Below are 23,987 nucleotides of genomic sequence, written 5' to 3' on the forward strand. Positions count from 1 at the left end.
TCTTACCTCCCTATGTTTACATGGCTCAGATTTACTGTTAACTTTTTTGCCCTGTTCCTAGCTTCCTCCGTAATCATTTGTATTAGCTTGAAAGCTGAATAAAAGGAAAAATGAACTAAGAAACAACTATTCACTTGATTAAATGGAACCCATTTATTCTCATATCATGGATGAGAACTTATCACCTAAAATCTCATCACCATTTGTTTCCATCTCCTCTGTTTCTGGTTGTGAGTGAGAATCTTTAAGGCTTGGAGCTATTTTTTGATGCTAATCCTTAAAAAAACAACACTAATCTTTGTCATTTATGACAGGTCCTGACATTAGGACTGCTGAATGCCAATTTGGAGAAAATAGATATAATGTTATCTGAGCCATTTCCCCCATCTGGCAAGCATCAGGGATCTCTGCTGAAATAAGAAAGGGGTTCACTTCCAGCATAGGAAGTGTTACCTCTAACCCTAAATTTTACTGTAAGTTTCAGAGTAAGATTATCTGACTCCATCCTGAACCTCACTTGGCCCTTGCTCCCCAAACTTTCTCTTCCAGGAGTTTCCCCCACTTCAGTAGCATTGAAAATATGGCCCCAGTTTGGATGATGGGAGTGACTAAAGATGAAATACAGAGACCTGAACTAAACACCTAGAAGCTCATCTCAAGGTCTCTCAAGAGTACAGTTAGTTATGCAAGATGGGAAAAGAATTTACAAGTCAGCCAGGCCATCCATGTACCTTGAGGCGGTGGCTACACCTAAAATCTCATTGATGTGAGAACTAATCTGCTTAAGACATTTAGAAAACATAGTCTAGAGTAGATATCATGACTTGCTTGTAAACAGATGCATAGAAGGTTGAACATGAATTTGAGATATGTATATATTAAAAGAAAGACAAAACAGTTGAAGCCTATTCCAAGAGTGGGTAGTGTTAAGTGTCTCTTAGAGGGAAGCTTTGTGCTCTGTGTGAAGGGAACCTTCAGCTGCCTTCAAAACTTTCTTCTCCCTAAGGTATTCTGTGAAATAATTGGGAACAGAGAGGGGCTCAGCTTCAGTAACATTTGAATCAGTGTTTGGAGAGTTTTCAGAGTTAGCCTTAGATGCCTGTAATGGGTGAAAGTAAACCACTTGTCATAAATCACACCAGTTTATTAGTAATAGGTGGGATAAATCCTGCAGTAAGTGAAGAGAGACTTAATGAGAGAGTGCTTTATTCCTAAAGCATTTGAGAGAGAGACAGAGAGAGCTGTAAATAAAAGGCCTGGTGAGAAATAGAGGAGAGAGGGCACTGGAGAGGTGCCCTGCTCTGAAACAGCAAGTATCTGCCACTAAACACCTTGCTTTGGGGACCTAGATTGCTGGGCATTGCAAAAATAGTGGGTTGTGTGTCTGAAGAGATTATTAAAAAATGACTGCCTGAAAAAGGCCAACTATTGTTTTTTTAAAAGTATTTATCCTGGGCTCCTAACATCAGCAAGCTGAGCTTGTTCCTCTGAAAATATTGGGAGACTGGCAAGAGACTAAGTGGAAAACCAGGATATAAAATGAGAGTTCTGTTACCCTTAACAGGGTAAGGGTAACAGAGTCGACCCATATCGACTCTTCTTAGGAGCTAGTGTTATTTCCCTGCCCTCTCATATCTTCACAATTTTCCTCTTCACTGGCCTTAACCAGCTTGTCCATGTATAAAAATGTCCACATACTAAGAATTATTACAGCTTTCCTGGATCTTGAGTCCCTTTGTTACTCAATATTGTCCCTATTCTTTGTCCCCAAATTTGAAAGAAAACTCAATACTCCCTTCTTCAGTTTTCCTCAACTTGCCGGGGATTCTTATTCCCATCCATCTCTCTACAGAAGCTAGCTTCTCAAAGGTTACTGACAACCTCCTACCTGCCCTATCTAATGGCTTCTTTTCAGCTGTTATCCTCTAGGACTTCTGTGGCATTTACCATGACAAAGCATCCTTTGGCTTCTGAATCACTACATTTTCCCATTTTCCTCTTGATTTTTTTTTTTTTTTTACTATATATTTTTTTTATCAGTCTCCTTTTAGGTTTCTTTTCCTTTCAGGAGCTTGTAAATGTTGTTTTTTTTTTTTACAAGAACAGGATAAGTTCTTGGTTTTTTACTTTTCTCATCCTCTTATTTATTGCCATGGCCTCAACTATGCTGATTTCCACAAACCTATATCTCCAGCCCAGACCTTGTCTGAGCTGCCAATTATTGCCTTCATCTAGTTGGCCCTAATGCCTCTCAAAGGTCACATAACTAACTACTATTCTCTGGTAAACTTTCTCCCCTCTTCTGCACTTTCACCCTCTTAATAGAATTACTTTGAAGTTATCCTCCTGGTAACTTTGCCATCTTTGACTCCTATTTCTCACAGCCCCAGGAGCCAATCAATGAGTCTAGCTTATAGTATGTCAAAACTAACTTTGAAATTTCTTTCTTCTTCCTCCATTTACTCTGCCGTTCCCCTCATTTGACTTTCCTCATTTCTCAACTAGTTTAGTTAGATAGCCTCCTAATAATATCTTGTCTTCAGCCATCTCAGTACCTCTCCACACTTCTCCCAAATTTTCTCTGATATCTTTCTCTTATCATGTCTATTTTCTTCTTAAAACAACAAATGACTCCTCATTGCCAAGAACATTAAATTAATTAGTATGGTTTTAAGGCCCTTCCTAGTTTTTTGCCATCTGTTTCATGGCAATCCAAGTGTGTTTAAGAAGGGTTTGGATGCGCTCCTTGGACCATAAATGGAAGGAATGCTGATTGTGCCTGATTCTGTTTCTTAGAGATTGTTTTATGCAAACCCCAGGCCACAGTAGAACAAAACAGCTCCTTTGAATGGCATTCCAGAGAGGAGCTGTGTGCATGCATGAGTGAATGTGTATAGTTGAGTGCTAAGGAGATGCCATCCTGAAAAGTTAAGTCCCCATTAAGAGGTAAGTATGAAGTAAAGAAAATAAATTTGGAAAGAGGGAATAACGTAGGGGTGTAACTGGGGTAGTTTGTTTATTTAAAAAAATCTTTTTTTGACAAGAAAAGCAAAGGCAACAAAAGCAAAAATAAACAAATGGGACTATATCAAACCAAAAACTTTTGCACAGTAAGGGAAACCATCAACATAATTAAAAAGCAGCCTACAGAATGAGAGAAAATATTTGCAAATCATGTATCTGATAAGAGATTAATAAAAAAAATATAAAGACAACTCAATAGCAGAAAACAACCAACCAACCAATAGCCTGATGGGCAGTTCACTGATGTTCCACAGAAAATGTAGCCTTACTTGAATAAAACTTAATTCCCTCTCTTTTTCACTCCCTCCACCTATCTTCGCTCCTCCTACATTTTCAAGCTTGGTGGATGGCATCGCGACGTAGCCTTCTAAGCCAGAAATGTAGGGATTATCCCAGATTTTTCCATTCCCCTGTATTCCGCATCCAACTGGTCAGCAAGTCTTATTCAGTTTCCTTAGTATTTCTAAACTGGTCACATTTTCCTACTCTATTCCCACTGCCTTTGTTTAGACCCACATCATTTCTTGTCTTGAAAACTGTAGCAGCCTCAGTCATCAGTCATCCTGGTATCTATTTCCTTGCCTACATATGTAGTGGTCCCTCCTTCCCTCCTTTCCTCCTTTGTATACAAAACATATAAGGAATGAAATCAAAATTCTCCTTCTGAAAACCTTTCCGTGGTTGAATCAGCTCTGTACTCATTGCTTTGATTTTGCTCTGTGAGGCTGTTTGGACTGCGCTTCAAGGGAAGGTTAGGGCATCCCGAATCTGAATGGAATCTGGAAGAGAGTAAGGGTTCCAAGAGCTTGTTCTGCCATTTTCCTAAAGCGACAAAACCCACCAGCTCACCCATGGAAAGATTAGACTGCATGTTAGTTTTAAAAATGCTCCCCAAGCTGTGCACTTCCTCTCTCGATCTGCATTTTACTGCTTTGCTTGTACTCCTTAGAGAAGCTAGTTCTAATAGGACTGATAGCCAACTTGTTTGGGAGCAGGTGAAGCATCAGGAAAACTTTCAGAACTCTTGCCACTGTCAGTTTTATTATTTTCTTGTTTTCCTTCTTAAATTTTCTTGTTGTTAGGTAGGAGGAAGTAAGCTTAATAGTTTTCAACATTCGCAAAATGACTGAGTTGCTTGATTGTTAAAAATGGCTAATCTGCTAATTTGTGAGATTCTCCGTCCAAGCTGTATAGATCCTGAGTCTGATTAGCCAACTTTGATTAAATTAGGTGGGACTGAGTTTCCTCACAGAATCCAGTGAACTTTGCTTCCCACACAGTCTTCCATGACTTTAGCAGGTCTCATAGAGCCCCTGAGTCATTCTCTACAGGGAGTGATATGTCTAAAATTCCAGTGGAATATTATCACTTTCTTTCTTAAAATCCTTCAAAGGTAACTGATTACCTTTAGTGTAAAATTTATGTTGAATGATCTGCTTTTTAGGTAATGTGCCATGAACTCCCCATCCTATTTTCTACCTTCCATTCCTTCCACCTAAGTTCTGCCCTCTCTCCACCACCCTGCATTTCTTCATCTATTTCTGCCCTATTAAAAAACTTACAGTTACTAGGGGATAAGAGGGGCAGGGATATAGGCTTCCCTGGTGGCACAGTGGTTGAGAGTCCGCCTGCCAATGCAGGGGACACGGGTTCGTGCCCCTGTCTGGGAGGATCCCACATGCCGCGGAGCGGCTGGGCCCGTGAGCCATGGCCGCTAAGCCTGCGCGTCCGGAGCCTGTGCTCCGCAACGGGAGAGGCCACAGCAGTGAGAGGCCTGCATACCGCAAAAGAAAAAAAAAAGAGGGGCAGGGATAAATTGGGAGATTGGGATTGACATATACACACTACTAAAGTAGATAACTAATAAGGACCTACTGTATAGCACAGGGAACTCTGCTCAATACTCTGTAATGACCTATATAGGAATAGGATCTATAAAAGAGTGGATATGTGTATATGTATAACTGATTCACTTTGCTGTACACCTGAAACCAACACAACATTGTAAATCAACTATACTCCAATAAAAATTAAAAAAAAAGAAAAGTCGGCGCCAATGCTGTCTGGTCAGGGAAGACTTTTCTCATTATTATTACTTCCTGCCCCCCTTCCTGCCCAGTCTGGGTTAGGTAACATCTCCCCTTCTCACAGGCCACTCTCATAAAAAGAACCCAGTGCTTACCTTTGCCCTAGCATTGATGTGCTCCCTGATCTCACGATCCACCAGACTGGAGAAGTCCCAAGGTCAAAAGTTCTGACTTATTTGACTTTGCTCACCTAGGTCTAATACAGTGCCTGGGGCTTAGCAGGTATTTAATGTATCTTTGTTGACTAAAATTAAGAACAAAGTGCAGCTCAATGGGAATGTTGCTTTTAATGAAATCGTTAACTTTCTCAACCATTCTTCCACGAATAGCCCAGAACTTTTTAGTTTGTGACACACCCTGTGGAGAAGTCCTTGGGAGTTTAAGTTGGCCTAAATATTTCATGTATTATATACTTTTGAGGAGAGAAATTGTCCATTTAAGCCATGGTGTCTAAAAAGCACCTATGAAGAAAGGATCCTTAACCTGACTGTAAGTTCTCAATAAATGTTTTCAGAGACTCTGATCTGGATTAGCTCCTTAGAGAAGAGAGGAACAATTTATAGGGAACTTTAGCTGAAGTTCCTTGGTTCACTAGGGTAGGGCTGGATCAAGACCAAACTTTTGCCCATCGTTTTGTATAAGCAGACATTTTTGTATGTTACCAGAATAGACACTAAACAAGATTTGATTCATTAAATTGTCCTCTTTGAAATGGTGGAATTGACTCTAAAACATTTCTGTTCAGGTCCATGTGGAGTATCAACACAGGAATATGAAGGACAGAGAGCAGTACCCTCCCTCTCTCAAAATGCTGTCTTATTCTCATTTTGTCAACCTTGACTATTAAATGAAAGCTCGTCCTTTTAGTTGCAATAAACTACCTTTCCATCTTTCATGTTGACCCTGAATGCCAGATTTATTTTCCTATTTTGAGAATGTCTTAAAATGGCAGTGGGCCCAAAGGTCTCTTGGTGAGTACTGAGTAATGATGAGCTGAATCTGCCACTAGGTGTCATTGCATTTTCAAACAAATGGCTTTAAAGATCTTTTCAGTAAAAGCTAGCTTCAAATCTCAGATTTTTGTTCTTTTACGTGGTATCTATGGAGTAAGTAATAAAGCTATCATTCATTTTAACACATTTGCCCTGTTTAGATTTTGGAATTTATTTTACCTTTTCCAGCCTGTTGCATTGTGAGCTGGTGCTTACAATGCGTGAATGGTACTTTTCATAATGCAATACTGATCTTGTCTTCACTTAAGAAGGTGTGAAAACTATTCAGAAGCACAAAACAATATATATTTAATAGCCTTTCCATTAAAGAAAGCTAATAAAAATTCCAACATGAATAGATTTTGCTTGGGAAATTGCATTTCCATTTCTCTTGAGAAAAATGGGTACTTTATTTTTTATGTTCCTTTGTAAATGACTACTAAATTGCATAACTTCTGTGCATTCTAGAGTTGTACAGCAGTTTTATCAATTTTTTTGTAAAAGTGCTACTAAATTATTATCAATTATACTTTCCAGTATGAACTCTTGTTATTGTGCTAGTCATACTTCACCAAAGGGCTGTACGTGCATCTGTGTAAAAAAGCAAACAACAACAACAAAAAAACCAAAAAACAAAAAGTAAGATTGAATATAAGACAAGGTAATTAGTGAAGCATAGCAATCTCACATTTGCATATTTTATAATCTCTGATCACAGCAGGAAAAATAGTTATTCCAGTTGCATATCTAAATAATAGGCTTTCAAAATCTCAAGCCAAATTTGGTGCTATTATGAATTGATGTATGTTCTTTGTTTATTATGTTTTTTGAAAAGATTATTAATAATTGGAACTTCTTCTGAAGGACTGATGCCTAGAACTAGAAATCTCATTTTCTATCCAGTGCATGTATTCCATCTTTCTGCCCATTTCTCTAGTAGAAACTAGAAAATTTCAGATTTAAATATGGAAAAGATCTTCCTTCCTACCTTTGACCTATCAGATCTGTCCCATTTATACACCATTATCAGAGCAGAGGATTTTTTTATTTTATTTTTTTCTGGAACAGCCAATTCATCCTGCTGGTAAAACCTCTATAATACACGGACCAAAGCAAGATGAGGATTATTGTGTGTGGATATGGCTCAATAATTCTTCACAACCACTAGTGAAGTTGATTAAACTTCCACTGGGTAAACCCTGACTAAGCCTATCCTGGGAACTCATTGCCCTCTGAGGCTGCTTCTGTGATGCTGAAATGAGTAGTACTTCCTCCCTGCTGTTGCCAGGTCAGGAGAGGCACTGAAGTTGTTCACTGCTGAGGGAAACATATTTAAGGATGAAAAATTTCACCCATAATAAGAGATGAACGGTTGATGGATAAAGGTTTACAAATGAGCAAAGATGATTAAGATTATACTGACATAGTGATACCGTGTCACTGTCATCTTACTATCACTGGTGCTAAGAACAGAGAGGGGGCTAGATTAACATTTACTGAGTTGAATTATAAAAAGGAATTTTAAAAGCACATGGAAGTTTCTTTACTACTGTATGAGGTCTGTGTTCCTGTAGATACAAAATTATGCTGTCTTTTGAATAAAAAATATCATACAGTGATATACATACCCTGATGTATAGTCAGGGTGATATGCTTGGGTGTGTGTCTCCCAGGGTAGTTGAATTTTGGTGATGGTTTGTTGGTCATACTCTCGTCTTGTCTATCTTGGTCACTTGCATTTATCGCAAAACTGTGATTGGGGGATACATTCTACTTTGTGTTACAGAGAAAGGACCTCAGAAAGAAGAAAGGACCTTGCACTTGCAAGGAAGTTCACTCCGATTAAAGAGGCAAGTACTGGCCTAGAAACAGACTAAAGTTGAGTTACCTACCACATAGAAATGAAAACCATAGCTTTTGCTTCTTTAACACATTTCTCTAACCACCATGGCTGTTGGTCACCTCTTGGGTATATAAAGGCTAGAGTTCTATGAGGTCATTACAATCATATGACACCTATTGTAGTTACATGTAGTTGCCCTGAACATTTATTGTCATTATGGGGAAGCTACTGTCTACTTCTATATCTCTGCTCTAGATTGGAGACTTCAAAAAATTGATTGTTGTCTCATTCAGACATGACTGTATCTTAGATCTGACTCTGGAAAATCAAATACAAAGGGTTCAAATGTATTTAAAAATATTAAGTTATAAAGGGAGAGACTTCTGTCTAGTAAATCCAAGGACAGCATCACAGGTACTTTTCAAGATATCCATATGTGAGATGTTCTGAAGGTAGGTTTCATTTAGACCAGTAGGCAGCCCTTGGGGAGTGGTCCATCATACCCATTCACTTCTAACCAGAACAGCTCTGATACATCTGTTTTTTTTACATACAAAAGCAAAGAGTGTAACTGGGCTCAGGGGCAGACTTGTTCATAGAAACCTGGCTTCTTCCATTACAACTCGGGATATCTTCACAATTTACTTAACCTCCCTATTACAAACTTTCTTCATCTGGTGCAGACTGGGGGTAATATTACCAATATCTGGGTGCTGCTGTGAGGTTTAAATAAATTATCACATATATTTAAATCAGCACCTGCCACATAGTAATATTCAGTATTAGTTATTGCTATTTTTACTGTTCTTATATTGGATTTCTGCCTACTAATCCCTTTGAAAAATGGGACAATTTTCTTCCACCAAGAAATTTTGAAACCTACTAATCTAGACTATTACTATATGAAAATTCTCTTTTCTCCACTCGAAGCATTTTGCCTAGTATATTGAAATGGGCTCCACAGATCAGAGCAATGAAGCGCTCAGGTCAGTGCTGGGTAAACCCTGATGAATTGTTCTTTGATGAGTTGTCATTTTCTATTCTTAAAAGGGGCATTAAGAATTTATAACAATGTTCTAGCTGCATTACCATTTGGACAGTGTGTTTATGCTAATTTCTACTGCCAATCCTAATTACCAGTGGTTAAATTCATTAAAAAATATTTTTTTTCCAGACTCTTTTCTGACTCACCTTGCTTCTTAGAATATCTCAATTTCCTTTTGGTTCACTTGCCACAAGTATCAAATGATTTATTCACCAAGCAGTGTAAATCAGAGGTGCTTTTCCTTATTTACCAGTCAGTTACTGAGTGCTTCTGGATGCCTCAGGGGTATCCCAACATTTTTCCATAAAACCTTAGAGGTCATCTAGTCCAACAGGTCACCTATTATAGAGTTATTTTTGTATGCTCAGTGACAGGTGGTTCTCTGTCTGTTGCATGGAGGTTAGATTCTTGCCTTGGAATAGCTTATACTGTAGTTGCTGACACATAACATAGAACTAAGAGTAAAGTTACAAAGTTTTCACATTTTTCAATCTGGTCAGTCAAGCACATGAATATTACTTACTTGTCCAAGTCACAAACTAAGTAATAGTAGGGTTGAAAACAGAATTCAGATGCCCAGCTCCTAAAATAAAACTTTATCAAGAACACTGCTTTGCTCAGAGCCATTTCTTCTTGTGAAAAGTACTGTGAATAGTGATTCAATATTTAGTTACGTAATAAAACTAAACTTGGTTTAATGAAAAGATTGCTTGTTTTTGTGGTCAGAAGTCATGGATAAGAGACCAGGTTTTGTCATTGAACAGTTGTGTGAACACAGAAACCTCAATCAGCTTCAATTTTCTTCATGTATAAACTCAGGATTATAATGCTTGCCCTGTCCAATTTATAAGCTAGCTAATCAAATGGAATTATTCTTGGGTAACTCTTACTTTGTTCAGACTCTTTTGTAGGAGGCAAGATTTCTAAATTTAGGAATATCTTCTTTCTTAGCTTATCTTCTCCCAACCATGTGGAACTACTTACATCCTGGAGAAGAACAACATTCTTCACCTCACACATCTTGCAAGACCTCAATATAGGCTGTTGGAAGAGACAAAATAACCTTATGTAGCAGGTGTGAATCTCCATCCACAAATTCAGTCTTTCAATAGATGCCTCTGGTAGAAAGTGCTAATATTTCCAAATATTTCTCCAATATTTATACTCCTTTTCTCTCAGATATGGAACCCTGCACGTTTTAGTTCATGGATTCTCAGAATAAAGATCATATTCCCTTGACTACAGAATGTGTCCCTGTGACTACATTCTGGCGAATGGAACATAAACACAAGTGGTGTGGGAAACTTCTGGGAAGGAGTGTCCTTTCCTCTCAATTTTCCCTTTCTTGCTGTCTGTCGTATGGATGTCTATACATTTTAACTTAATCATCCCAACAACACTTGAAATATATACTATTAGTATCCTCACTCTGCTGGTGAGGAATCTGAGGCACAGAGGGGTCAGGAACCTTATCCAAAGTCATATAATCCTGAGAGAGCCAGGTTTCCCACTCACAAAGTTTGGCTCTTGAGGAGATTACATGTGTCACTGCTGCCTCTCCTCTGAGGGAAACAGAATTATACTGTTTCAACTCTTTTCCTGCTGGGCTGGAGGGAAATGTGACTGTAGCCATCTTTGAGTGTCCCCTCCCCAAGCTTCATATACACTACCAAAGTTTCAGATAGGCCTTGGTGGTCACTCATCATCTTTCCACCATGGGTATAACTGAAACGCCCATTATTAAGAGAATAAATTTTTTTAAATGTTAGCTAGAACATAGGTGGCTCTACATATTTTCAGCCCAGAAAAGGAGAGGAGCCTCAAATACAATTGTCAGACCCAAAAGAATTAATATTTAAGGAGTGATGAAACTGTACCTATCCGGCTCCCAGTTGCCCTGACATTGAGCCTTTATCTTACAATAATTTTATAATAAAAAAACCCCTCCTTTTTCTTCTCCATTCAATAAAAGAGCAAGAGCTCCTGCTCCTTTGTCTAGAGAAGTTTGTGGGAGGACTTTATGGGTTCTGTTTTCAAAGCTGAAGTCCATTGGGATTTGAGGTGAGAGAAACTTCTTCCAAGTTAAAGGAGATTGTTAGAGACTGTTGAAGAGTAGAGTTGGATCAGTGAACAAAACTAGAAGTTGGATCCAAAACTAGAGGTTGATCACTGTTGGATCAGTGAACGAAGCTAGAGGTTTATATTGTTTTACAATTTCATTTTGGCAGGAAAGTCAGGTCTGATAGTTTCATGCTGCAAATAATATATAAAATGATGAGGGAAGTACTTTTTTAACTATAAAAGGACTAAATTTATCTTTGAAGTCTAAAAGCTGTTGGGCAAAGAACATAGGTGATATTAAGTGATAATCAACCAAGCAACTGAGAATTCACATGGTCCTGCCTGAACTTCCCATCCACCTGCACTGAAAACCCAGTTGTTCTTCCTCGCCTGTCAACTTGGCTGGGGACAGTAGTAGTCTGTTGTATGGATACTCTTTCTGTCCCTTACTATTGGCCTGAAGATTTGGACTGCTTGGAGAATGAAAGAAAGTGGAACCAGAGAAGTGCCTCTCCTGCCAACATGCCTTACTCTTTCAATTAGGTGGCTCTGCCTTCCCCATGTCATTCTTGGATTATGGGGCTCTGGTCAATCCAGAAGACCCACGTAGCATCCAGTTTCCTTGAAGTTTTGTGTGACCATGGATTATAGTACCACTCCCAGTCCAAAGGCTCATAATTCAACCTGGGGCCATCTTTTTCTTTTCAAACCTCATTCCTCCCATAGTGCTAAGCTTATGAAAAGAAAGAACAGATTGCCCTGCCATGAACTTCTCCTGAAGCAACCAAACATGGAGCCTTTAAAAGCAAAGGAAGGGAAAGGGAATGTAATGCAAACCATAAATTATATCCTGAAATTATCCTGCTCCACACATATCACGCATACACATATTTTATCTGAAGACTAAGAAGAAACAACTGAGAATCCAGCAAAACAGTCAGTCTTCCAAATGTTCATCTGCCTCATGACCATTGAAGGCTTGGCTGGTGAGTCTTTCTGTCCTCAGTTGCCCATCAGAAGCCTTTGCCATGGGGGTCACTTCCAGTCTGTCAGCATTCATAGTCTCAGCTTCATCTTCTTGCCAAGAAATCTGCATTTAGTTTCTTCTGGTATCCCTGAACTTAGCCCACCTTCATTGTATTCTTTGTTTCCTGAATTCCAGGAGGCCCACTGCTGGCAAATAACTCACCTTTCTCATCTCGGACCAGGGGACAGAGATGTCCTTTCAGTTGTTTTCCTCAGGCATTACTATTTCTCTTTCTTTTCTCTCTACGATGTCTGGCATCACTTGCCAACCTGCATTCCAAAATTCCCTGACATAAAACTTGACTCACAAAGCACTTTATGAAGCATGTAGTGCTCTGTAAGTGAGCAGGTTTTTTTCCCTGTATTAAAACAGTTATATTCACTAAAATTTTATTTTCTTAAATAGTTGTACTCAAGAAAATCAGTTTTAAATGGAGGAGGATAAAACAAGCAAATGATTTTGGATCTTTTCAAAACCTTCAGAAATTGATGTCCCTTGTTCTTTTTCTATTTTTTATGTTGAAGCTACCTGTAACAAATAGGGTTCAGGATATGTTGTGTGAATGTATTCTTGGCTCTAGTCCCATCAAAAGACTCAGAAAAATCTTTCCATCAGATATTCCAGAAAACTGCCACAACTGGCTGTCCAACTGACAGTTGCCAACTGGGTGTCCAACTGGCACCAGCTCATACGAGATTGAGCGTGAAATGCTTAAACACTAATACCTCTGAGCTGCTGAAACAATGTGTCTGTACTGTGGGGAGACCTGCTTTTAGCTGTAATTCCAATCACCAATTTATGTTTTCCTCCAAAAAGAATGAGCAGGATCAGATCCTCCCATTATCACAAGGTAACTGGAAAATGCAGAGCAGACTCAAGTGGCCAAGCTGTGTGGCAGAGATGGATCATGCAAATGTAAGAATACCCTCATGGGGCAATGAGGATGGCAGGAATCTTAAGAACTGTCATGTATGTGACATTTCCTAACAGAGAGCCTGACATAGTAGATGCTCAAAATATCTTAGCTGAATATGAAAATGAAGGATATTAGAGGGAGTGCATGTACTCTGGTTGACAGTTATAAGACTCAGACCTTGAGGTGAATTCTAAGTAATTATTGATTAGAGATTGAGATTTCCCATTAGTGATAATCTGGATTTTGGTGTCTGATTATCCCTACCCCTTAAAACTCCTTAAGGTAAAGTCCAAGTCCTATTGCCCTTAAGGTAAAGTCCAAACTCCTCAGTAAGCCACGTATCGTGATTTTGGTCCTGTCTTTCTTTTCAGGTTTATTTTGAGATGTACTCTCCACTTCTCAACCATCCCCACATAAATTCTGTACATTAGCCATATCCAACAACTTGCTTCTTGAATAGATACATTATACGACATCCATACAGTGGAATACTACTCAGCAACAAAAAAGAATATTACTGATGCACACAGCTCAAAAATTTTATGTTGCTACCCAGACACAAGAATACATATTGATAATTCCATTAATAAGAAATTCACAAACAGGTGAAACCAATCCATGGTGATAAAAATTAGAACAGAGATTGACTGTGGTTGTGTTCTGCCTGCTGATCTGGTCAGATCATTGCTTTTTACTGGGGTGGATCCCTTGGCTTGTTGGGCTTGCTGCCCACCCTGTGGTTTTGTTTGTGCTGCCTTTCCTGGTCAGATAGATATCTTCACCAAGGGCAATCACAGCATTTCCTATGTCTCCTGGCTATTGAAGCAGGTAAAATATGGAGAGCCTGGGAGTTCTCCATATATAATTTTGCCTATAATAAAAACATATGTCCATGGCTTTTATAATAAGGTATTGGAGTTTTCCTCTTGAGTTGTATCCTGTTTACAGAGTAAACATGTTTACTTCCTAGATACTAACCTGGAATTGTGCCTCTGTTACTTCTTTTCAGATAAACTTTTCCTTGACCACTGAAGGTCCTGAAACTTTGATACTGTGCTCAGATATGGTAGTTGACAGCCCCGACCAGCCTCAGGAAAGGAAAAATCTCATTCCTAGGGACTAATGTCTCATCATTCTTATTGTCATCAGACAAGAATAGTCAAATTTCCAGGGGTATTGCTGGCAAGCTATATCATTACTATCCTTTCTTAAGTCAGTTGGAGGGATGAGTGTGTTGAGGATGGACTTTCCTAGTATCAGCTCAGAATACTTCCTGTAAAGAAGCAAAGATAAAAATAAGAATATTATACCCTACATCTGACAAAAATTGAGGTTTGCCATTTAATTAACACATGTACATTGTCAGCACTATTGTTAAATCATCAAGATTATGCTAAGTTTTAAAGTCAGAAATAGAATGAAGAGAGGGAACACGTTTTTCTTTCTTTCTTTTTTCTTTTTGGTCACGCCACTCAACTTGTGGGATTTCAGTTCCTTGACCAGGGATCAAACCTGGGCCCTCGGCAGTGAGAGCTCAGAGTACTAACCACTGGACCGCCAGGGGATTCTTGTGAACACATTTTTCTTGAGGTTAATAACTGACACTAGTGATCTGGCACAGAGCTTGTTAAAAATAAAGGGAGCAACAATATAGAAAGGAAAATAATGTGCAAAATGTTAGAGAATGGAAGTTACAGAGAATTACTGTGTAATGGGTAGGGGAAACAGAAAGCAAGAGGCCACGTGACATGTTGACTAGATGAAAGAAAGGCAGCTCTTGGGAAGAAGACATAGTATTAGTTCACTAGGAGGAGAGAAGCATAATGAGCAGCCTTGGGGAAGAACAAGAGAAAGAGGCAAGAAGAAGCTGGCTGTCTCCATATACTGGAGACGTACATATACAGGAGTCTGGAAAGGAGGGAGGTGGACTATGTGAAGTGATTGAACCCATTCCTTTAAGGTAAGCCTTCAGATGCCTCTGTAATAATTAGCAGGACACTTCAGACGAGCTGCATACTTGAATTTGCAGCACAGCAAGGATTAGGCCTCCTTAAGGTACCTTTGTGGAAGAAGAGCTTCTTGCCTGGCCTGTCCATCCACTGATCCAACATCACAGCTGCTCCAGACACTTGGATCACAAGGTACAAATATCTACTTAGGCATTCTTATGTTGTTCTATAAAAACAACATTAAATATAAATAGGGGAGGAGCTGAACCCACATAGATGACCTGCATTTAATTAATATAAAACTACTTAATAAACTTAAACATTATATTTTATATGTACATGTGGAAAACTCCACTATGACGCACAGTATTGCTCCAGTATTAATGGCAACTAAAGAATTGGATGCTAAGGGAATGTCCTCTTCTGGATCTATTCTGGGCCTTCTTTCTTTGAAATCTTTGTGTATGCGATGATCCTCTTCTGTGTTCCACAAGGTTCTTCATAATGTGTTTTCCCTGCTCGAATCAGGATTACTTGACTGATGGCTGAAAATTCTCAGTGGTTTTATTTGCAATTTGTAAAACTCACACTTTGAGTGCAGGTTTCGTTACCAGCTCTTTCTGTTCTTAATTTGCTGCTTTACATTTTTAACTGAGGGACCTCTTAACAATAGCAACAATCATTGGAAACACTAATCTATTCTATGCACTTTATATATGTGTGAACAATTTAATCTTCACAAAAACTCTATGATGTAGGGGCTAGTGCTATCTCTATTGTATTGTTGGGAGATGTGGGCACAGAGATGGGGAGTAATTTGTTCAAGGTCTTCGTACTGGTAATTGGCAGAGGGGTTTGAGCTTGGGCAGCATGAATCCAGAACTGGTGCCCTTAACTACTACCATTTACTGTCTCTCAAAAAGCTTCCTTCTTCTTCCTATGCAAATTGGCTATTAGCATTATCTGGAATGGTTTCTCTGTCTTCTATCTAGCAATCAGAAGAATTATATAGATCATTCTCTATTTTGATGGAAGGCTTAACCTCCAGTCAGACCGATATATGATAAAGTTAACTCTACTATGCAGAAGTCTATTGTTTTCCTTTTTTCATGTTATCAAATGTTTCCATAATGTGGATTAACTTTGGAATTTAATAAATATATTTTTATTCCCATCTATATATGCTAGCATTTAATCATCAATATTTTTTGCTTTAATATATTGGTAATCCAAAAGAACAGGCCAGGATATAGCTAAAATTTGGTGTAGAATATTAGGGTGGAGGATGAAAAATTGGAGTGGGCACATCTGGATGTGCTTCCTGAGCAGCTAGGAGAACGAAGATGATGGTACCTTGATATAGATGTTTAAAGTGGGAGAGAGAGTTCATAAATGGGTAGGGAGTAAAGTGAAGCTAAGCCTGGCCCCTATCTCGTGAGGAATAAGGGTATGATAGGAGGGAAGGGCTAGTGAAGTAAATTTTGAGTCTGACCTTGAAAGAACTAATGGATTTGGACTGATAGCATGATACAGGGTGGGTGAGAGTATGAGCAAAGTTTGGAGGTAAAAATGACCAGGAAGCAGGAAATCTGCATCAGTTCCCTTCATTTTTCACCAGATGAAGCAACCTCTATTATGGTTATTGCTTTTTGGCTTCTCAGATAATTTTAACTTATTTTTAGAAATATTATCACAGCTTTATCTTTATTGTGACCAGATGTGAGCAGATTCAAAGCAATTGGAATTGTTTGGAAATAGTAGAGTTTGTGTAAAGCAGACACAGCAGTCAGAGGTGGACTGCTTTAGATCATAAGCAAAAGTCAAAACACTTTTTGCACAAATGACAAAAAGAAGAAATAAAAATCCCTATAAGAATAAATCTAATTTATGTATCTGTTAAATACAGTATCATTTAGCTTATTAGATTGCTTCAAATGCCTATTTTCTATAAAATTATGAACTTGTAAGCTAATACTATTTATTTTTAGTCATTAGTTCACCTTTCTCTAGGAGAGGTAAGAGCCTCATAAGTTACAAGGACCTAAGAGGTAATTGAATTCAAGCCTTGCATTTGCAAATGACAAAGCAGAGACTTAAAGAAATAGAATGATCTTCCCAAGGTCATGTAATTAGTTAGCATTGAAGCTGAAGCTAGAATTCTGATCTCCTGACACTTAGGTCATGAAGTGCTTGTTTTCCTAATATTCTCCAAGGTGGCCTTTATGGCAACACTTGGAAGTCAACTCCTTAAGTGTCTGGTACTAATTATATAATACGTTACACACAAACAGAATGTTGCATTATAAATCATAAGAAGACCTTATTAAACTAAATAAAATATAAACAGAATTGAATTTTTGTTATATGATACACTAGGGAGATTGACATTAGAGGCAAGGATAAAGAATTATGGGATTATTTTGGGGAGACTTGAGTTTAAATTAAAAAAAAAGGAACTTGATATCGTAGTAAGCCGAGGTAGATTCTTCACCCGGGAGTAATGTGATCAATGTGGTGTTCTAGGAAGGTTATTGTCAGTTATATGGATATTGGCAAAAAGTCAGATTGAAACCAAGAGAAGGAGAATGATAGCAGAGGCTTCTGAGGTGATCCAGAACTGACATGAATGTGTACCTTTCAGTGACAGTGGCAACTCTGACCACTCTTCATTTAGTATCTGCGTCCTTTCAGGCTGCTATAACATGATACCATAGACTGAGTGGCTTAGACAGTAAACATTTATTTCTCACAGTTCTGAAGGCTAGGAAGTCCAAGATTAAGGCATTAGCAGATACTGTGTCTGCTGAGAGCCCGCTTCCTAGTTCATAAACAGTCATCTTCTCGCTGTCTTCACATGGCAGAAAGGGAAAGCGAACTCTCTGGGGTCTCTCTTATAAGGACACTAATACCCGTCATGGGGGCTCTGACCTCATAACCTCATCATCTCCCAAAGGCTCCACCTCCAAATACCATCACATGGGAGGTTAGGTTCCAACATATGAATTTTGAAGGGACACAAACATTGTCTATGGCAATTAGTGACTGAATAACATCAATAATGAGGAAAGACAAAAAATTATTTATCATGGTTGCTAACCAAGACTTTGAGATCGATGGAAATTTTAAAAATGCAACTACCCAAGCCTCAAACTCTGTGATTCTGATTTTGTCCTCAAACTTTGTGTCCCTGCTCTATAGGTGATAGTGTATATGAAAGGATAAATGAGAGTGCTTTAGGGGGGCAATAGACAAAACTGACCCCTTAAAAAGCAGATGTAGAGATTCTTAGATTTATAAAAGCACATTTATTCTTCTTCTTTGAAAAGTTGTTTAATTAGTTAAATAAGTAAAGACCACTACTAATTAATGATGAGGGTATGTATTCCCTATAGATAACTAAGGTTAGACTCAACGCCCGCCCCGACTTCCTAATATGTAAGCATTTAGAAATAAGTAAATGTTACACACGCAAGGATTATTCACTTTCGAGTATGCTTGTATTTTTTTTTTTTTTTTTTTTTTTTTTTTTTTTTTTTTTTGCGGTATGCGGGCCTCTCACTGCTGTGGCCTCTCCCGTTGCGGAGCACAGGCTCCGGACGCGCAGGCCCAGCGGCCATGGCTCACGGGCCCAGCCGCTCCGCGGCATGTGGGATCCTCCCGGATCGGGGCACGAACCCATGTCCCCTGCATCGGCAGGCGGACTCTCAACCACTGCGCCACCAGGGAAGCCCTGCTTGTATTTTTATTTTACCTTTTTTTCTTCTCCTCATTTTTCATTCTCTTTCCCAAGTCCTTTTGTACTGTCTAGTTTTTCTTTTAATACATACCACTCTGTCCTTACACAGGCTCCTCTCTACAGATGGAGTCCTTTGGGAGGAAGGATGGAAAGGGAAATTAATGGTGCCAAACCTCCTACCTGAGTGAGAAGACAAAGTAATCATGATTGTTTGTCTTTAGAGAAACAGTGTGGTAGGATTTATTTGAAAGCACAGAATCCTGCCTCTATCTGCCTTGTTCTCCTGCTCTACTTCAGATATTCTGATCTGAAAGTCCTGCTATAAAAATGGAAAAATTCATTTAGATTTTTTAGATTTAAAAAAAATCTTCAATCTTTTAAAGAGTGTCATTCACTGTTTTTCATTCCAATGTTGAATGTATCTTAGCCTCGACCCTGTAAACTCCAAAAGCACAGGCTGAAGATTCACAAATTCATGTCTCCATCTTGGACTCCTCTGAACTCTAGATTTGTATAGCCAACTGCCTACTCAGCATCACCACTTGTATGTGTAGCAGGCATCTCATTTTTAATGTATTCATAACTGAGCTTATCATTTTTCCCTCCAAATCTGTCTCCTCCACCCAGCCTTTCCCATTTTAATTACTTACAACTCCATTCTTATGGTTTCTTGGGAAAAATAACAAAAACAAGACCCTTGGAGTCATTCTCAACTGGTTTCTTTCACTCAATTCTCACATCTAATTTTGTCAGCAAATCCCATTCACTGTGTCTTCAAAATATATCTTGGCTTCCAACTATGATGGACTGGATTGGAGCTAACCAATCCTCTCCCTGAGAGCAACTAGAAAATCTGGATGAAATACAGAAAAACATCTGCTTGAAGGCTTTGTATGGTTTCCAAGGCAGCCAGGATTTGAAGAGTCATAATCCTAGAATAAAGAGAATGGCAGAGAAGTGATATTTACCTTCTAAGCCACATTTGCCCATGACGCAGTGCTGGCCAGGAATTAGAGAAGCTGAGCAGAGAGCAGTTATCAGAAATCTGGTGGTGCTGGGAGATAAAAACTGGAGTACAAGGTCTGCCAGGTGAATGGGCCCAGACTCTCAGCTGAGAGCTCTAAACAAAAACATGCAAGAAATAAGAGGAAACCAGAAATAGATCAGCTTGAGGAAGATTGAAACCTTTATCCCAATCAGCTTAAGCTCTGATTGGGTCAATGTTTCTGCTCCTATTCAAAACTGCCTTCTAGAAACTTGAGAAAAGCCCTTTGGAGGAAGAATCACCATTTCAGTCCCTCTACAATTTTTCTGTCCAATGTCCTGATTTATTACTAGACAGGACCTTGGGAAAGAGTGGAGAATAAAAATACTCACAGGTGATTCAGATATTGGAATTTAAAATAACTCTAAAAATTATGTTCAAGAAAAATTGACAAAATGGGGAGTTTCACTGGAAAGCTGACATCTATAATAAAGAATAAATGGAAATTCAAGAACTGAAAATCATCCTTTCCTGATGGTGATAATTTTTTAAATGTCTTCTCTATTTTTCTTGATAACTGAGAAGTTTTTCAATTTTATTGGTTATCTCAAAGAACAAATTTTAGGTTTTATTCATTCTTTCTAGAGAAATGGATTTGTTTCCACTGGGCAGCTATAGATAATCTAGTAAACCACTCTAGGATTCAGTTTTCACATCTTGAAAAGTCAGGTTTTAGCTTAAATGAGTATTTATTGAACTTGAATAAATTGAACTTCAGTAAAATGTTGATTTTTGAGTTGTGAAGAGAACACTTATGTGGAGATGTGCCATACACAGGTGGAACTTCAAAGCTGAGCTTAGGGGAGAAGTCCAAGCTAGACGGTGGGTCATCAGCCAAGAGGGGGCAGTTGTAACTAAGAGGATGCATAGGATAACCAAAAAAGAAAGGGAAGAGACAGAAGAGGGAACACAAAAGGGATAGGAATGCAGATCCCCGAACCTGTGCATTTTGAATTGGCTTTCTTTTTTTTTTTTTTTTAACACATCTTTATCAGAGTATAATTGCTTTACAATGGTGTGTTAGTTTCTGCTTTATAACAAAGTGAATCAGTTATACATATACATATGTCCCCATATCTCTTCCCTCTTGCATCTCCCTCCCTCCCACCCTCCCTATCCCACCCCTCTAGGTGGTCACAAAGCACGGAGCTGATCTCCCTGTGCTATGCGGCTGCTTTCCACTAGCTATCTATTTTACATTTGGTAGTGTATATATGTCCATGCCTCTCTCTCGCTTTGTCACAGCTTACCCTTCCCCCTCCCCATATCCTCAAGTCCATTCTCTAGTAGGTCTGTGTCTTTATTCCTGTCTTACCCCAGGTTCTTCATGACATTTGTTTTTCTTAAATTCCATATATATGTGTTAGCATACGGTATTTGTCTTTCTCTTTCTGACTTACTTCACTCTGTATGACAGACTCTAGGTCCATCCACCTCATTACAAATAGGTCAATTTGGGGTTTTTTTTGGCTGAGTAATATTCCATTATATATATATGTGCTTTCTTTATCAATTCCAGAGCTTGCTCACCAGCCAAGCTACTAACAAAGCAAAGCAAACAGCCCCCTCCCCCTGCAAAACAAAACAACTTATGTTTTACTAAACAATTTTCTCCTTTTTAAAATCTTTTCCAACAGAAGGTGTATGTAGATGTATGAACGCATGTATGAATGAATGACATACTTCAAAAATGTGGAGTTCTTGAAGGATGTTAAATAAAAAATGAACAGTTTCTAAAGATACAGTGAAAAGCTGGGATTATGCACTCTGATTCTCTGGGATCAATTAATATAAAAACAAAGGTACTGGAATGGCCTGAATTGTAGATGACTCTAAGGGGCGTGGTGACACCAGGGCATTGGAAGATTTCCATGGAGTTGTGATTTTAAAGCAGGTGTTGGGTTCCTTGGAAAATAAATCAAAACATCTATTAAAGGTATATATTACAACTGTAATATTTTCAGGTCTTCTGTTTTAGTCATTCACATCTATGTCTTGCCTAAGATTGAGTGCTTTTAATTTCTTGAGCATATTGACCATAAATACTATGTGAACCTGATGACATGTTAGTCAATGGCCTATAATTTCAAACTGAAAACTGGGCTGATCTGGCATGCTGTGTAAGAAATTTTCATCTCCCTGGTATCATCAAAATCCTGACATGCTTTTAATAAATTGTTAAAATTAACTATGACACTTGCTTTAGTATACACATTGCCTTATAATTTACAATGTATTTGTCATGCTGAAAGATTGATTTTAGATAGGTCTAGCTTGTCTGACTGGGGAATAAAATGTCATTCTGTTTTATGGAATAAAACAAGATTCCTCAAGACACATTCAGTTAAAATGAAGCAAAACTGCAGTGTCTGAGAATGGTAATGCCTTGTGTTATCTGGATTTATTGATCAAAATAAAATCAGTGTTCCATTTTAAATCTGCCTGCAGCAACGTGCTCTTTTCAACAGCCCGTTTTTTGAAAAGCTTCCCACTGTACTCCCTGTGACCCCTACCTACCTCTTTTGAGCATAAAAAAATATTGCAGAATTGCATGCTAACTGGAAGATTATTGAGTTGCTTTCTATAAAGTTAAGATAGAAAGCGAGCCAATGAATTAAAAACTCATAGGTAGAGGAGCTTTTGAAAGGTGATTTCTTAGCACCTGAAATTACAAGAGTTTTCTATTGAACTGAATTGGTTAGACTTGAATAAAACCTAATCTTACATCAAAAATTATAGCCTGAGAGACTATGGAAAAATACTCTCTCATATAGACTCTTAAAACGTTTTCTTTTGTGAGGAATTATGTACATAGGTTATTGATTTTAAACTCAACTAAATAAGAAAGAACAATCTATTGCTGCAAACTACCCCAAAACTTAACGGCTAAAACAAAAGCTATTTTATTTCATCTCAAAACTGTATGGGTCTAGAATTCAGGCAGAGTTTGGCTGGGTGATTTTTCTGCTGCTCATGATGTTGTTGGAGATAACTTAGTGGTACTCAGCTGTCAGATGAACTGGCTTGCAGGTTCCCAGATGTCTTCTCTTGGCATCCTGGTATGGATGGTTGGAAAACTGGACTCCTTGGGTCTCCACCTTTTAATGGGAGTAGCTGCAAAGAGTTTGCAACAGTCTTTAATACAGCAAGCACTGTGTCAGTTTGGGTCCTTTAAGAAGCCAAGATGGGATTAGATATGCAAGAAATTTATTGAGAGGAAGCATTTGTGAAGTAAGGTACCTCCATGGCCACCATATTTACCTAGGTTAGCAATGCTTAAATAAAACTGGGAAGATGAAGTATGGTTAATAAGATGAGTAATTAGGCTTATATGAATAAGTAAACACCAATATCTGATTCATTTCATAAAGAGTGAATGATCAGAGAAGAACCATTGTCTACTGGCTTTGAGGATGTCTGAAGAGTCATGCTTGCTCCCTCCCTGAACAAAGAGAGTGCAGCTGTAGTCTGGTTGCAAGCACTCAGGTCTTTGTCCAGGCTCATCTTCTGCGCCATTTCTGATTTATGGTATAAATAAAAATTTTAAAATATTTTTTTCTTTCAGTGGCTGATTGGTCTGGGCAGGGGCTGGGTGTTGGCTGGGGGCTCTGTTGGGATGCTTAGGGAATAGTGTGGTCAGTCTTCTATGGAAATGTAAGAAAAATAATACTGAATGTGAGCCTGAATATCATGCTATGAGTCATTATGCAAAATCACTAGGTCCAGAACAATTCTATTTGACTTACAGATTATTTATGCCCAGAAGAAACATGGAAATAAAGTTTCTGGGAGCTGGAATGTTAATTTTCTGCTTTGGCTCTTCAGCTGGAACTGTCCAAATGACTTACAGGATTGAAGTTCCTTTTACATTTCTTCTTGAACTTCAATGAAAGGAGGTTGGCAGTGATTAAAATGGATTATCCTCTGATGTCACAAGTAGTGACAGACCCTTCTGCCTAAGGTCACACTGCAGAGAGATGGAGAATATTTGTTTGGTCCTTGTCCTGGAATGGAAAATGGTTTCTGTCAGTTCTTGAGAGCAGGAGTTAGGTTTGATGTGTGTGATGATCATCTGGGCAGCTTATTGTTAAAACAGATGTCAGAGCTGTAGCCCTAGAGATTCTGGCTCAGTACGTCTGGGATAAGGCCTAAGGCTTCCCTATGTATTTTTAAGAAGCTTCAGTGGTAAGTTTGGTGCACACTAAAGTTAGAGAACAATTGCTGTTAAATCTAGGTAAGAGAAGGGAGGCAGTTGTCAGGTT

The sequence above is a fragment of the Hyperoodon ampullatus genome (assembly GCF_949752795.1).
Source record: "Hyperoodon ampullatus genome assembly, chromosome: 9".
Taxonomy (NCBI): Eukaryota; Metazoa; Chordata; class Mammalia; order Artiodactyla; family Ziphiidae; genus Hyperoodon; species Hyperoodon ampullatus.